This window comes from Lathyrus oleraceus, chromosome 1 (assembly GCF_024323335.1).
Source record: "Lathyrus oleraceus cultivar Zhongwan6 chromosome 1, CAAS_Psat_ZW6_1.0, whole genome shotgun sequence".
Lineage (NCBI taxonomy): Eukaryota > Viridiplantae > Streptophyta > Magnoliopsida > Fabales > Fabaceae > Lathyrus > Lathyrus oleraceus.
In genome coordinates, this window is record NC_066579.1 from 429,030,507 (window position 1) to 429,044,708 (window position 14,202).

The following is a 14,202-nucleotide window of genomic DNA, read 5'->3' on the forward strand; positions in this document are numbered from 1 at the left end:
CCATTATATATATATATATATATATATATATATATATATATTAATTAAAGAATTTGATTTAATTGTACTAATAAATTTTGACATTAATGACGCATGTAATTTAGTTAAATTTAGATTTTATCCATTCTTCCAATCAAAATATTTTGAAACAAAAATCAATCAACTTAGTTTAATTTGTTAAATATCAAATGATAAAAACAACTTGTTACATGATTTTTGTTGATGAAAAACTGAGTGTAAAGATCCTATATGATTGTGATATAATATGCTTGATGGTTGATGCTTTTTTTTTATTTAATATAAATACTTTTTAATATCAATCAATTGTATCTGTTTTTGTTAAACTAATTGTCATTGATTTCATAATAATAAATAAATTATTAAAAAATTAGATTAAAAAAATGTTTCACATCAATTTCCTACGATAGCGGTGTAGGGATAGTAGTGTACCGAAAACTGATGTGCAAAACTTAAATTAGACTTAGACTAGGTGAATAGAAACATGTAAGTTTGACGTGACATACATTAGATTTGGACCTATATATACAGATAATATTTTCCTCACAAAACACTAAGATCCTTAATTTATGTGATAATGCTCGATAAAACGGAATTTTTACTCCCACTACCTTTTTTTTCTTCTAATTTTTATTAAATACCTTATTCATCAAATAAATTTCCAGTGTTCCATTATTCAAAAAGAGTTTACAGAAAATTAGCTCCGACAAGGATACATTGGTTTTTTTTTGTTGAAGAAACACAACCTAAGACAATGTAGGATAATGTTTTTGAAGAAGAAAATATGATATATCTTAGAGTTCAACACAATCAAAATTTGTAGGTATCACTCAAAATGAATTTAATCTTATAGAGGTTGATTAAGTGGTTTCAAATATAAAATGATAGAAAAAGACGAATTGTGATATTTAAAATTTAAAAATAATTTATAAAAATATTTACTTTTGAAAAAGTTTACATTAGTATAGATAAAGAAACAAAGAAATATAAATAGAGATGCGGAGGATAAAAAGAGAGATGCACAATAGATTAAAATTAAAAAATAAAAATAAATAAGATAAGAGATAGAGAGATTTTATTATAATTTTATATAAGTTTGGTCGAACTTGATTTATTCTTGTAGTCAAGAATTTTCTCTTAAGAGTTCCCTTAAAGTCAACTTTAAATATTTAGATAATCAACCCAAACAACTTTCAACTACAATTTGAATTTTTGATAAGACCAACCCATGAACTTTCTAACAACAAAATTTTTTTAACCAGGTTTAACTCAAGATCATTCACCATAGCTTTCTTAAAAGTTAGCTTGCAACCTTCAATTCCATGCAAAGATATTCCATAAGAGAATCATACTTTTGAATAAAATAAATTTAGCACAACACCAATACAACACAAATATCAGAAGATTTTTTTTTCTCTTTTGTCCCTAAGGCAATTCTAGTGAACAAATAATTTTAGAAGATAAGAGTAGAAAGAATAATATAAATATTTATGTTCAGAAAATTGATGTGAAAATGAAATGGAGAGAAGCAACTTATATGTATGAAAAGACTTCTAAAAAAGGAAACAATCCATGGATGTTTTTTTAATGTTTTAATCAATTGACTATACTTGTTTAATCGTTTAACACACCCAAATAAGGAAAGTTTGGGTTTCAATGTCACCTAATTGATTAACAACTCATTAATTTATTAAGAGGCGTTAAAATCCATCGGATGGAGCCCTTAATTGATTAAAAGTGTAATATACCTTCCTAATTGATTAACCAATTAAGCATGTGCTCGAAAAAGTTTTAAGAGATTTTATTAAAATAAAGAGATTTAAAAATTATTTTGTGTGTGTTCATTGCCTTAGTACCTCCAGACTTGCTCTTGTCTCTTTTACAATAAAATTATCAAGCTAAAATATTAAGTGCAAGACCGTATGAGCTCTTACATTTTCTCACTTTCACATCGTCAAGACTTCAAGTTCCTTTGCTTGATTATGTTGATAAAGTGACTTCAAACAAGAGAGAGAGAGAGAGAGTGAATTGTGTTATTTAAAAAATTGAACTTATTTTAAAAAATTATTTTTTAAAAACAGTTCGTTAGTTTAACACAGATAAAACAACATAGAAGAAGAAGAAGAAGAAGAAGAAGAATAAGAAGTTAAAGAGGAATAAAAGGAAATGGAAGAAAGTAAAGAGATAGAGAGAGTGCACCTAAGATTTATACATGTTTTCCCTACAACTTGACCTACTCTTGTCCCCAAGAGTTTCCTCATGATATTTCCACTAATAATGAATCTTTGGCATTTAAGAATATGCCCACGAACCTTTCACAATAATTGTTGGGGAAGTTTTTCACTTGGGAGCATTGAACATTGTGGGACTTCTTCTTTTAGAGCAACATATTTGTGAGAGACACACCACATATTCACCCCAAACCCTAAGGTGATAGGTGGGTGGTTCTCTCACTTATAAATATTCAAGTCTCCATATTTCCAACCAATGTGAGACAATTACCCACACTACTCACACTTGCTACATCTCAACCTCCCCCCCCCCCCCCTTCCCTCAAGTGTGAGTCCAGAATGCTCTCCCTCAAGTGGAAGCTCTTATTACTTCCACAAACTCTTGTACCGCACATAATGCTTCTTACTCGCCACCCTTGTGATGCCATTAACACTCTTCAACAGAAAGTTTATTACTCACCAGCGCCGTTGACTTTCAATACAAGTAAGTCAGTCTCTTTCTTGAATCAAAGGCTCATGATACCATATGTTGGATCATAAGAAGGAGCATTAACATTGGGTCAATAGCAACACACAAGTGAGAGAGATACCACATATTCACCCAAAACCTTAAGGTTTTAGGTGAATATGTGGTGTCTCTCTCACTTGTGTGTTGCTCTTGACCCACTACTCATACTTGCTACATTCTCAACAATGATGATATATTTTACACATTGTGATTGCTAAACCAAATGGATATTTTAACAAGTTGCACTCACAAACCAAATAGAGATTTTAACCAGCTAATCTCAAGATCCAAAAAAGAATATTACTCAAGAGAGTGCACCCATGAACAAGAACAAATGCATCACCTCACTAGTACAATTAAACTCTCATAAGTATTTTTCACCCTGTTGGCACTAAAACAATTTTGTGAAGAAAGAGAAAAATATGAAGTATAACACAGTAGAAATGAGAAACAATAGCAATAAATTCAATTTATGTAGTAAACATGAAATAGGGAGAATCCCTTTATTTATAGGAGAAATTTTGTCCTCTATAAGGAAAAAGATACATGGGATTTTTAATGGTCTAATCCATTAAGTCATATGGTTACTCGAATAGATAAGCTAAATATGGAAACTTTTCAAATCCTCCATCACTATTCGATTAGAAGGCTCCTTAAACGATTGGAAGGCGATGTAGGAGAATAGCCATCCAAGGCGCAGCGGAATTTAAAAATTTCTCCATTTAGTGATCCTTACGAATGGGCATGATCAGTGATAGAATCGTTACCTCTTGTGGCGATTCAAACCTTTGGTGCAGATCTCTGATAATGATCAAAACCTTTGATACAGATCCACGGGGCGATCACGAACGTTGAACGATGACAACGTCTCTACTCAGTCCACACGAACGGATTCCTTCAATCGCAGTGCTAGCTGTTGTGAATGAAGGCTTTGAGTGAGAGAAAGAGGGAAACAAAATTCCAAGTCTCTACTTGAATTTCTGTCTGAGTGGAATGGAGTGACCATGCTTCTACCCAAGGGGTTCTATTTATAGAACCACTTGTGTGGGCTTCAAGCCAAAAAAAAGCCCACTTAAGTGCATTTTGGCCCATATCTCATAATATGCCAAAATCACTTAAGTATTTGGTACCTTACCATATTTCGTCTCCCACTTAAGTGCACCGTACCTTACGGTGTTCCTTAATTATTCTATCTCTCATCAATCCGTCCTTTGTGTGTGACCCTATAGGTTTTCGCGACGTTGGCAATTATATTAAATCACGCATTTAACATAATAAACAGTGAGCGGTATCTAGCAACACATCACTGCTACCCAAGTCACGAAAATGTCATGTGATCTGACAAAACCTCCTGTGATAATAATTATGTGTATAATTACCCCTTTGCCCTTATGTCTATATTGAACACAAGGTATAGACCGTGTCACCCTCGTCCAGTTCAATATTGGGCCCATAGACATTTATCCTATTACGCAGGATTGGCAAATTCCATCTAGGACACTCATGTCCCTCAGCATGCTTCGTGGAGTACCCATCAACTGTCTTTATGGTTATCCAGTTACGGACAACGTTGGATCAACAATAAAGCACTCGACTCTACATCTAGGATCCATAGTGGTTTCAGGTCGAAGAGTGGTATACACTATTATCACCATGAGAATAACTTATGACACTTTGCATAACTTTCTATATAGTATTCTCATAGCGGGTCAATCCGGTATAAATATTACTCCTAATATTCATATCTATGTTTAAGACTTGATAACTCTTTATCCATGATCCATGAGATGTGATCATCAATATACAAACATAATAGTCTTAATGCTTTAATGTTATCCCACTTCACATTAAAGCTCGACTACGGATACTTTAAGAATAGTGTCCTTATGTTTAATGTGTTCTCATGATTAAGTCACACTTAATACATTAAACGGACTATCTATTCTAGGGACTTTATTAATCAACCATAATAAAGAAAATGCCTTTTATTATTAATAAATAATTCGATACAAGTACCAAAAGTATTGGCCTCTAGGGCTTACACCAACAGGCGATACAAAAGATTTAATCGATCAACCCAAATGTGTTAATCAATTATCTAGTGTAAAATTCACTTCTAATGTTTAAACAAGCTAACAATAACTTAGGTACCTGCATAAAAACATTTTCAGGTATTTTATCAAAAAGAGAAAGGTTCCAAACATTTTTAGATCTGTATGTGAGTTGCCTTAGCATCTGGAGGATTACTCTTATACCTTTACATTTAACTGATCACCCAGACATAGGATCAGATGAGCTTTCACATTTTCTCTCTTTCACAACCTTGGAGCTTCGAGATTCCTTACTTGATTTATCATTTATTTAGAAATTCATTTAGACTTGACTCTTCTACTGATGAGGTTTGGTATAGATACTTTGATAGATACCATCATCATATTTTTTGGACCAGAGAACATCGAAGATTTCACTGAACATTGTTTGTCATTGGGTATTATAATCATCAAAACCACCAAGATCATCTAACGGTTATAGACAATTGTACCTGTAAGCACATAAATCTACATTTCCTCGATTTTTAAGATGATAACGCATCTCTCAAGGAGGTGGTAAACACAGGAAAAATATGAGTGAAAGATTGGAGTGATTAAACTCCCATGAGAGTATACTTCTCCCCGTTGGAATTATCTAAAAAGAGAGAAAAATTATAGATAAATAGCACAAGCACATAGACCATATTTAAAAGGAATTAGTTTCTTGGTTAAAGAGGTGAAAAATAGGCACAGAAAAAGACATAACTTAATAGGACATAAGACTATACTTCTTCATGCGAATGACAAATTCAACTTTGAGATGTGTTCTTTTAGAGAAAGTAGTTTTGCTTACCTTTCTTTTCTTAAAAAAGAACTTTATTTTTAACATATTGTTAGTAGAAAAATAAATATAATGAATATGTGATCATTTAGCACTTGTTAGAATTATATAAAAAAATCGAGTTCATTCTTGTAATATCCCATGTTTCCTTAAATGCTCAATTTGTTATCAGTTGAGATCAATTGAGTTCCTATGTACTCTATTTATTGTCAATTGACACAAATTGAGCTCCTATGTGCTCTAAATGTTGTCAGTTAGGACAAATAGAGTAATCAGTGGACTTTGATGAGATCAATCCTTATTAAAATAGATGGACCATTATTAATAAGTACAAGAGGGAACATTTCAGTAACATTAATAATTGGTCAATTGGTACTAGAAGATAGAATATCAATTGGGATATTTTCTCTCATTACTTAATATTATATATTATATATTATATTTATATATTATATATGTATGGTGGATAAGAAGAAAGAAAAGAAAGAAAATGAGAGAAAACCAGTAAGAGAAAGGAGAGAAGAAAAGATGAAAGAGAGAAGATAAGATAAGTAGGTGAAGAAGAAGAAGAAGAAGACTCATCACCATCATCATCACTACCATCAATTTCTCTCATTTTCTTCACCAATCTTCATCATCTTCACCAAGAAAGGTGAGTTATTAGATATGATTTAGCTTGGGGGGAAGAATACATGAATTGGGAGTTAGGGTTTGACTGATTTCCATGATAAATTGTTGTTGTTCATCCTTCTCATTCATTTTATGTGTTGATACCATGTTGGGTTGTTGTGTTGGTTGATCATGACTTGATGATATTGATATTATGATGTTGTTGTTGTCTTATTTGATTTCAAATGTATGAATTGAGATGAGTTATGTTTGAGGGAAGAGGTATGAAGGGGATTGGAAAGGAAATGGATTGGTTTGGAAATTATGCAGAAAAAACCAATTTTTTATCAGTACAATCGATTGCACCTGTCATACAATCGATTGCACCTGTCATACAATCGATTGCACCTTCTAAAATAGTGTTAAAACTGGTACTTTTGAGAATTCATTTAGTGATAATCGATTAAATAAAAAATAAATCGATTGTCATGCCCATAAATGTTGTTTTTCGCTTGGCAGGGACTGATGCAATCGATTGCACCAAATGACAATCGATTGTATCCCCTATTTTTTTCTTTCAAAAATTGTGTTTTGGTTAAAGTGGCATAACTTAAGTTCCGTAACTCGGAATGGGACGCGGTCAGATGCTTTGGAAAGCTCTTACAATGATATACTTCTTGATGGGATGAAGTTGTGCTTATATTTTAATTATCACTTGGGTAATGGTATTACACTATTAGCATGCTATGAATTATTTCCCTATTTCCACCATAAAATAGTAATTCCAATTGATACGAGAATGGATGTGTTAGGAAGCTAACACAGAGGACTGTGATATAGAGAAAATTATCTATGAGTTATTCCACTATGTATTTACTTTTAGTCTAGTTATTCCCACCATAGTATGAGCGGATGGACGTTTACCTTATAACGTGAAAGTGGAATAAGATAGATTGATGTGGTTTATGTAATAGCTTAAATATGATTCTTGTACCATGTTATATTACCTTGTGTGCTTTACGAATGCTATGAATCATATTATGATGCATGCTAAACATTGTTGTGGTGTTGATTGTGAGATAACATGATTAAAACCTTATGGTGATGAGTGAGGAAACATAGGAGTATAACTCGACTAATGACGTAGAAAGATAACTTGGGTTATGAATTGACTTAAGTGGTGATGTTTGGATGCAATGGTACCTCAGTATGTATCGCGGACAAACATTTGCCTGATTAATGAACTAATAAGCTTTGTATGGAAAATGTGAACTAGTAGATATGATTACTTGAGAATTTATGTGTAACATGAGAATTGGTGAATGTATCACCTAGATATGAGATGACCCATAGGATATGAGAACTTACTGAGATTATTATCTCATCCCATTGTCGTTGTTGTTTTTCTGGTTTTATCTACAAGTTGAACCCAAGAGAAGTTGTGGGATGACGTTTCTAATGATTCCGTTTGTTGTGATCTTCCGCCGTGGATTTGTGTACAATGAGGATATTTTACATAGTTCTTAGATTTTATTTTCTTAGGAACTATTGTATAACATGTCCCATAGATGTATTTAGTTTGGACATGTGTATATAATGATGCCATTAGGCTCTTATCTTGTGTTTGTACAAAAAATTAACACTTGTAAGATATATATTATACAACTTGTTACAATTCTCTACCAATTAACTTACCTCTTACCAAATAGTAGTTAAGCTTTAGAGGACTTCTTCCCCTTGATTATTTCTTTGAGCCAGACTCAATTTTCTTTGAATCTCTCTAACTTGACATGCAATTCTAGAATCTATTTCTTTCTTGCTAAGATTATTTCTAAGAAATAATTCTTTAATCATTTCCCCTTAGAAAATTTGGAAAAAAAATTCTGACAATTTTATTTTGATGTTGCAAAGTATTCCTTCTTCATCTTTGTTGATGTAGAGCTTTAGATATCTTTGTACATTCCTAAAGGTAATCTATTCAAGAAAGAATTCCTCATATTTTTTAATTTGTAACCTAAGAAAGTAATGAAACTCCCGTTATAGGCCTTTTGAATCTATTCAACATCATGTCATATAAGTCCTTGTACGAAAATTCGTTAGTAGCACCAAAATCACAAGAATACTCACAAGTAAAAAAAAAGCATGATCGGTTTTCTAAAAATGAGTTGTATCAACCTTCCCTATTTGAAACATGATTTCAAGAGAAAATTTCTCATAAGACCCTACTTAACTCTAGGAGCTTTTTACAGACTGTAAAGAGAATTTTTCAATTTGAAAACATGATTAGGAAATGAAGGATTTGTAAATCTGGGAGGTTGATCAACATATAATTCCTCCTAGATGTAATCGTTTATGAATACGCTCTTTAAATCCATTTGGAAAAGTTTTAAAATTCAAAATGCATGAAAATATAAAAGAATCATGATAGCATCTAATCTAGCTATAGTGGCATAGGTCTCGTAGAAATCTATGCATCTATTAATTGTACCCTTTTCCCAACGAGTCTTGTTTTATTTCTTAAAAAAAGTCATTTTAATCAAGCTTGTTGTGAAAGACCCATTTGGTTTCAATAACTAAATTAGATGAAGGTTTGGAAACTAGTTCCCAAACACTATTTCTCTCAAATTGATTTAATTCATCTTCGAATGTGTACTTGCTAAAAAAACACAATAAGGGACAAACCTTAGTTGAGAAGGGTTGTGTGAGATTTAGAATTTATGCGTGTTAAGAGCTCACCCATGCAAGGATATTGAAGAGATCATATATATGTGTTTGAGGGAATTTCGTGATCACATGAAGTGGCACGAGCATAATTAAATACATCTATGATGGGGTTGCCTTGGGACCATGCACACGTTAGAGACGTTGGAAGGTCTCACAACAACCATTGGTGTGCCTAGTGAGAGCTCATCATTTCCTATTCAACCTATTTTTTAGTTCTATAAAAGGGTATTTTCATCCCATTTTCAAAACACATTATTATTGGGTGAGAATATGTAGTAGGAAAGCAGTCTAGAGGGGGTGAATAAACCCAAAAATAAAACTTCAACCGATTTTCCATAAATAGAATATAAGGGGGTTTTCAAATTGCTCGCAAAAGGTTTTAAAATAAAAATATGAATATTATACTTTTATTAGAACTTGATCACGTTAACATTAAACCAATTCACATATACCGAAGATGATTTTATGATGATACACAAAAGGTACTCACTTGATTTAGTTGTATACTTCACGAGGTGTGTTTATACAACGATTCAATTTCAATGAATTCTAACCTCAATAGTTTCTCAGAATTTAATCACCACAAAAGCTCGATTAGGAACCAATTCTAACAAAACCTAATTTTACGTAATAAATCGATATCAATTGAATAAACGATAAACTAGGCTAAGAATTGAAAACCTAAGAATGCAATATCCTATGAAAATTAAATGCGAGAGTGAGAGAGACAAAGAGTACAATGGGATTTATAGTGCTTCGAAGTTCGTCCTCGCTTTGCCTACTTCACTTTTCAATGGCATCCCATTGGAACCTACTTGTTCCTTTTTATTTTGACAAATATTGCAAGAGTTCATACAATCACTAATCAACAATAATACTGAGAAAAATAAATCTCATATCTAGATATTGACTTATATACAGTATAATGCCAAACTCTTGCGTAATCTTTACTCGATTCACGCTTCTTGAACCTTCCAGCTATCACAATCACTACAGTTATCACACACTTCCTTCTCAGAGTAAGAAATTCATCTTCTCCAAACTCAAAGTTCTCATCTCTGCTCGCCAATAGGTACATAGCTTCTTCCTTTTCTTTACCTTTTTCCTTTTCATTCATGGAAATTATTAGAGATTTAGACCAGAGTGAAAAAGTGATAAAACCTTTTATTAGTAGATAGTTGACAAATTTGTATTTATATTGCACCAAATATGCTAAGCAAGTTGATGGGACAATCAATTATAGGCTTTTTGAAATGGGGATATTTGGGAGTTACGAGATCACTTATGATTCTTGTAGTGATATTATCTCTCTTTCTTCCAATTCTTTCCTAGGAAATCCCAAGAAGTCAATGGCAATCAACACTCTAAAGAACACGAGCATTACTTTAGTGAGGAAATGACTGCCTCTTTTTAATGCCACATTAACCTTTCTAGCACAATCGACAAAGGCGTCAGGTGACTTTGGGCACTCTGTCGGGAGTGACTTTTGTTCAAGCATCACCATTACAAAAATTGGAAGGATACATTTGTGAGAGTGGGAGGTGAGACGACGCCTCCATGGTTACAGCTAGAGAGGATGACGCCCCTTGTTTTCCTCTATGTTAGACTGAGGACCCACTGACTATTATTGGATTTGATTCTGATTAGCTCACCATCACTAAGAAGGAAGTGGTTACCTCCTTGGATGAGTTATCTGCGATGAACTACAGGAAAATAAATGAGCTAGACCCGGGAAATGATAGCAAGATCAATGAGTATATGCGTAAATTTATTATTTGAGTTGTTTCTATCTTAGGATTTTTTACTCGTCCCGTAACTTATTGCCTTTTATCAGTGTTTGCTGAAAAGTTGTCATCCAATATGGTTGCTTAGAGATAATCTCGCTTGGCAAAAAATAAGGTTGGGTTTAATGAACAATTGAGTAACAATCCAAAAAGTCATTTGGGTGGTCTCGTTACAAAAGGAATCAAAAGTTGTGCTTAAGGAAACACCCTTATTGAGATTCGTCCTCTCAAAACCGAAGGGCATTGAGGAATTTATTATTTGGTTCCTAGTGCTTAGAACAAGTTCATAGTCAACCTTGAAGATGATGAAGAAGGCTGAAGTTGTTGTCCCTAATACGTTTAGGGGGAGAACCGCAATAAGTTTTTGTTGTTTGTTTTATCGCTTTTGTTTCGTTTATTATTGTTTATTGAGTCTCCTTCATGATTTCACATCGTTGAATCAAGTTTTGAGTTCGATTTTTAACATGCATAATTCAATTGTTATATTTGAGTTTGATCATGATGCTTTTAGTCAATTGGTTGAATTAGTGGAACAAGAATCATATGTGTTGTTAGTTCAAGTTAGGTGAAAAGATAAATCTCAAAGTATTTTTAAACATAGGAAAAAATGAGATTTTATGTGCATGACTCAAATCATGTACATATTATGACTCAAATCAAATTGAACAGGGGAAAATAGAGAGATTTTCAAACTTTGTGACTCAAACCACAATTTTAACTTGATTCAAATCAGGTAGCCTTGCTACTCGAATCACAAGTTGCATTAGATTCGAATCAGACAAATCTGGTCAGACTCTACCTAATTTGATTCGAATCACACTTTACACTTGACTCGAATCACACTATTTTTCTCATTCTTCTATTTGGATCTATCCAAATTGACTAGAATCAAGCTTTATACCCGATTCGAATCATGAGCCTTTGTGACTCAAATCAGAGATATAAGGTGACTCAAATCACACAAAAAATGGATCAATTTCTTTATGAGATTTTGTTTCAGTCTACTTTCTCATTTGACTCAAATCATGAAATGTTCTTGAATTGAATCTAACTAAATTTTTTTCATCCATTTTTGTGCTTAATCTCAAGCACATATAAATTCATTTTGTCGTTTTCATTTTAAGAAGAGAAATTTCATAATCGACATTGTGATTTTGTGAAATCAACAACCTCTCACTTTTGAAAACTAAAAAATTCTTGCAAACAAAATTTCTTTCATCTTCAACCTCTGGTTTGATTTCAGGTCTTGATAATGAGAGATTTGTAATTGTTGAGAGTGACGTTGTCTTGAAACTAACCGTTCTTGAAGGTTTGGTAAAGTTTTCATGAAGTTTGCTAGATTGAGGCTGTTGTCATTGGTAGTGACAAACTTCAGTGAAAAGGATGAGGTTATTCTCTCCAACTGACCTTGGTAGTGACTATGTAGAAGGCTACAAATAAAGTGGAGTTCTTCTCAATCTTTGTTAAGCCTCAAGGGTGAGCAACATTTTTTCTACTCCATATTCTCACCCAACAAGGGCAAGCAACATGTAGGGTCGCCGATTTGGGTCAAGCCTCCCAAAAAATTTATGTCCTAGTTGTGGAATGATTAGTTTGAAGCTCATACATACACCAACGTCTGACTCCCTTTCCATGAAAACTTTCCAAATGACTTCAAAGCTATCAGTCAGATGGGAACTAAAAAACTTTCCAAGATGGTGTAAAATCATATGTTGAGGGGCCTGATGATAGAGTGAGTGCTCCTTGAGGCTCATTCCTAAGTGGATATGGGAAACTTGCAAGTATATTTGACTTCCAAAAAGGAGGCTCTGACTCAAGAGAAAGAGTTTGTAAAAACTATGACTAAGGATCACGATGGTCTGAAGAATTCAGAGGCAAGACTTAAAAAAACCCTTAAGAAATTGGAAAAATGACGCCAAAAAAACTTCCCTAACTAGAGAATAGTTTGAAAGAATCTCTTTACGCACCCCTCCTCTTATGAGACTTAAAACTGAAATTCGCTTATTTATAAGAAATAAAAATATATTAAACCCTAAGTAAAATTTATCAGACATTTTTCTAATTTATCCCATAAAAAATTATTGATTGATATATTTCAAATAATACGATATTATTTAATATATATTATATTCTAATATATTTTGTTTAAATAATATTAAATATACTTTTTGTATTTTTTCAAATTAATATTTTTTTTCAAATTTTAAAATCATGTCAAATCAACACTTTTATTACATGAGAATACAAGGAGAGACATATCTTACCTTTCTATTAATTTACTTTTGTTTAATTACAATTATGATACTATGAAACAAATATTTTTACTTTAAATTTCAAACACAAAATCTTTTTGTTTTAAATTTAAACATTTTAGGTCCTCGATCACATTTTTAAATTTTAAATTGAAGATGTATCTTATTTTATATAACGAAAGGTTACAAATTATCATATAAAAGTATTTATGAAGTTTTACAAATACAAAATATAAATAAAAAATTAAAAACATCATTAATTTTAATGCAAAAATTGAGAAAATTTGAGAATATATGAAAATAGTTTGAATTTAAAATATAAAAATATATATCATAAATAAAATAAAATAAAAAATTAAATTAAACTATAATCAAATTTAAATATTTTTACTTTTTAAAATAATGCCACGTCGATAATTTTATATGAGAATACCAAGAAAAATATATCATACCTTATTATATATTATTAATAGATATTTCTAGTATGCAATAATAATAGTTTAATATTTTTAATCAAAGAACTATATAATTTTAAATTATAACTTCTCCTAATTACACGGTTTGAACTCTAAAAATACAACTACTGACTTTATCATTTCAAATTTAATAAAGTTAATATTTCTCATCCCAAAAAATCCGTTCACTTAATTTTGAAATATATTTTCTTTATATTATACCATATCTAACCATTATGATTATTTTTTAAATAATAATTTTTTTTACTTATAATATTTTTAATTATTTATTATATTTATTTTATTTTTTCTCTTTCCGTAATATTTATTTATAAGTAATTTTGACAAAAACCTAATTAATACTATCTTAAACTTTGATAATATTTATGACTGAGATTAAATAAATATTTAAGTAAATCATATTTCAACATATACTAGTAAATACTAATTTAAATCATTCAAAGTATAAAATTAACCTATGTTATTGATACATGATTAACTTAAATACTTATTTAATCGCAGTCATAAATATTAATCAAATAATCTTTATTCATTTTTCCTATTCTAACGTACAAAAATCAGTCTCTCTCTCTCGTCATAAATATTAATAAAATAGTCTTTATTCATTTTTACTATTCTCACGTACAAAAATCAGTCTCTCTCTCTCGTCAAAAATATTGATCAAATAATCTTTATTCATTTTTACTATTCTCACGTACAAAAATCAGTCTCTTTCTCTCGTCATAAATA